Source organism: Tamandua tetradactyla, chromosome 13 (genome assembly GCF_023851605.1).
Source record: "Tamandua tetradactyla isolate mTamTet1 chromosome 13, mTamTet1.pri, whole genome shotgun sequence".
Classification (NCBI taxonomy): Eukaryota; Metazoa; Chordata; class Mammalia; order Pilosa; family Myrmecophagidae; genus Tamandua; species Tamandua tetradactyla.
This window is the reverse complement of record NC_135339.1, coordinates 193,432-197,521: the sequence shown is the minus strand read 5'-3', so window position 1 is coordinate 197,521 and position 4,090 is coordinate 193,432. Positions and strand designations below refer to the sequence as shown.

At 32.7% G+C, this 4,090-nt stretch overlaps 1 pseudogene; it reads right to left on the bottom strand.

The window, feature by feature from the left end:
- Window positions 1–2,773: 2,773 nt before the first annotated feature.
- On the bottom strand, window positions 2,774–3,587 carry LOC143654598 (putative cytosolic iron-sulfur protein assembly protein CIAO1 pseudogene; annotated as a pseudogene).
- Window positions 3,588–4,090: the final 503 nt, after the last annotated feature.

The window sequence follows — 4,090 nt, the reverse complement described above, 5'->3', positions numbered from 1 at the left end:
ATAAATATCATATTTTCTGAAAATAAATTCAGGGGTGGAATATCTACATCATTGGACATACATTTTGACAAGATATTTAAACATTTATGAAATAAACAACTCCAAATAATATGCCAATTTATAATTTTGGAGATAGTTTATTAGGTTTATTTTAATATTAGGTTTTAACACTATCAGGTTTATTTTGATATTATTATAAGTACATATTTAAAACTTTTTGTTAAATGCCTGCTTATATACTTAAATATTTATGGGAAATCATTTTTTTCTCATACATTTGCCTTAGTTATTCATATATGCAAGAAATCAATAAATGCCTTCTGTCATAAATGTTGCATCATACTCAATTTAGGGATTTTTGTGAGGTACACTTTAATATTATGATACAAGATCATTGAAATAGTTTCCTTCATTGTTGAGCCTCTTTATATATCTCATGTAAATATACACACATCTATTCTAACCATTTCAAGGTTTTATTTTCACTTTTATGAAATTATTCCATCTCAAACACTTTTTAATTTTTGTTGTAATAAAAATATTTCTATCAAAGGATAAAAATAATCCCAAAGGCATTTTGAAAGTATTTCATAATTTTGTCACTAATTAGATATTTTGTGTGTCATTTTTATTAAAAATCCTTACATGTGAATTTGTTTATGATAATTGGGTGAGCATTTAGTGTGTATTTTCTTGATTTCTAATGAGGTTAAGTGGTTTTCTGTGCATGTATTGACCCTTTGGAATTATGATAAGTGATGCATCATCAAATATATTGTCCCTTTTTCCATTGATTTTTCTGTCTTTTTTATTTATGATGGAGCAACTTATATTTTCTAGATATGTGGCATTGATGGTTTAGGTGTGGTAAATATTACCTCTCACTTTCTGGATTGCCATTTCATCCCTTAAATTTTTCCTTTCCAGTGAATATCATTTTTGAGGGTCATTTGGTTCAATTCAACTATCTTTTCCTTTATTGATTATGAATTTTATGTATTATTTTTGAAAAATTTTTCTTTACTGTTTTGCTTTTCCAAGTCATACTCAGAGTCATCTACAATTGATTTTATACAGCATATGAAATAGGCATTATGTTTTGGTTTTTCTACATAGATATGCAAATGACACAGCAAGGTATATTGAAAACACCCCATACTACCCCAACAACCATTTTGTTTCAGGGCCAAATTTGTTGCAGCTCAAATAAATAAATACATATACTTTTGGAACTTCTTTTGCTCTCTCAATTCTGGCCCTTTGCTCCTTTCCATACTGACAATATTTTTTATAATAACTTTTGTTTTCTGGTAGATTCAACCTTACCACTTTATCTTATCAATAATGTTTTGTTGAATTTATTCTGAAGACTTTTGGCTGTAATGTTTTCTTTGTGAGAATCTTAATGATTCTGAATTTAAATTGCAATTTAAATTTTAAATTCAGTTTCCTAATTCTTCTTGCATCAGATTTTGTAATTTTTTACTTAAAATGCATTCATTCCATCTAGATTTCCAAATTTGACATAATTTTAAAAATATGATATTATTTACACTTGAAAATGTTTATCTTTTAATTTCTGATGTTGACATTTACACCTCAGTTTTTCTGGAATAATCTATACATAAACCTGCTAAGTTTATTGCTTTTTAAAAATTATCTGTGTTTCCATTCACCCTTTGTTTTTATACTATTCCATTTGATATTTTTTCCTATTCTATTCATTTGATACTTTTCTTTCTTTTTATCTCCATTAAGTTTAGTTGTCTCTCAATTTTGGAAATTCTTGTGATGGATGTTTAGTACCTTGATTCCTAGCTTTACTTCTTTATTTCCATCTCATGCATTACAGGCTATAAATTGGCCTTTGATGCTTTATTTTTTGTTGCTACCAACATATTTTCAGATACAGTTTTTTTTAAAATGAATTCCAAAATACATTCTAAACTCATTATGTTCTTTATAAACTATGTGATATTTGTGATAATATATTTTAATTTCCAAGTATGTGGAAAATTTCACCTTGCTCATTTTTGGTAATTTCCATTTAATCACATTGTGAAGAGAATTTAAACTTGCTTTTTAATGTCATTTTGATATTAATAATTATTTGAAGATTCATGTACTGCTCATTAAAGAAATCCATTGTTGCTTGAAAAACAAGTGGCGTTTTCAAATCTTCTATATAATCTTAGGTTTTTCTCTAATTAATATGTTAATTGCTGAGATAAGCTTAAAGTGAAACCTGAAAAAAATACCATGCAAAAAACAGCCAAAAGAAAGCTATTCTACTCTAGTTAATATCAACAGAAATATATTATGGCAAAAATATTAGTAATGATGAGTACTATTTTTAAATTATCTATTTCACCAGTAAGAGTATACCAGTTCTAAATTTATAAGTATTTAATTAAATTCAAAATGTAAAGAGTACAAATTGGTAGGATTAAAAATGGTAACCCACAAATACAGAATCAGTTTATGATAATTTTACTTTTTCAATAGAGGGCATTGAAGAAACATGACAAATGGAAGTTACTTCTCTTCCAAGATGCTGAGTGTGTTTGCTCGTCTGGCACTTGGTAAGCATGTGAGATGCACAATTGTCTTCCTCTCTAGTGAGTTCTCCTGGCACCCTTGCAGAAGGCTCCTGGTGAGCTCCACTGGTGCTCTGAAGCCTCCCTAAGTGTCCAATGACATCTGAGATAGCAGCTTTCTGTTTACCAGGCTCAGTCTGCAGTACCTTGGGGAACTTTGACTGCCATTCAATGGATTAAAGCCACAACCTCTGTAAGAAAGTCTGAATCTCAGCCCACGTCAACTGACAACAAACAATATCATAATTGCTTTTAAATGAAAAGCCAGATAATCTGCAGAAACATTTCCAGCTGGGGTCAGAGCCACTGCATGCCACCACTTGCTTGTTGCCTTGTAAGCACCGGCACAAAATACACATAGCACAGTTATCAGCACAAGATGTCAGGTGCTGACTACTGGAGACAAAGGTAATGCTCCACAAGGTGGGATTGTGACTTTCTAGGGTGGCACAACATACCTTGTCATCTTCTTGATCCTGGTGCAACTTCACTGTGTCATTTCAGCTGGTAAAAGCCTAAAACTCCTGGTTTGTGTTCCAGACCACATGCTGGACATTCTGAGTATGGGAGTTGAGGACACTCACATGTTCATACTCATTCTCTTCATCAAATTCCCTGAGAGACATTCTTATCTTGGTTGCAGTTTGCTAGGTGTTTGCCAGATGGGGCCCATGCCACAGCTTTGACCTCATTTCCATGACCCTCCAAAGTGTATCCTGGTTCACTTCCAAATACAAACAACAGCTTCAAAGCTGGAAGAAGCCATGTGATTCTCAAAGGGAGACTAAACCTCCATTCACACAGTTCTCTGGTTACCCTCAAGAAGACAGACTTGCAGATCCACCTGCCACACTCCTGACCCCAGTGGTTGAGTGTATGGTCACCCCTAGGTGAAGCAAGTAGGATCCTTGTTGGGTTCCAGACCAGGAACCAGCAATGGGAGTCCACCTGGGCTGGGATATGGCTCAGCAGCACTAGCAAGTTCATCATGGAAACCCAGCACAGGGTGAGGAGTTTAGCAGCCACATACCAAGCCAGCTGTAGATCCTGCATTCCAGTCCCAGAAATGCATATTGAAGTCACCTGTGTTAGTCAGACTGGCCTGATTCCCAGGTCTAAGTCTTTAACATGTAATGATTTATTTGTAATCACTTCTGCCAATTTCCACCTTTTCATTGGCAAAGTTATTCACTTTACATTTAAATTCATTCCCAATAAGATAGAATGACCATTTCATTATTTGGTTTCTATCCGTCATATGTATTTTTGATCCTTGTTTTCTCCATTTTTCCTTTCTTTGTTTAATTCATTTTGCTTTAATATTTCCTTTTGCTCTTCTCATTTTCTTTACTTATTTCATATTTTCTTAATGGTTGACCTGGGGATTATAATTTATATTTAAATTAATAGAAACTTTGGGGTTAATATCAAAATAGCTTTAGTAGTGTACAAAAACTCTGCTTTTATACATGTCTTGTTTCCTTTAGTTATTG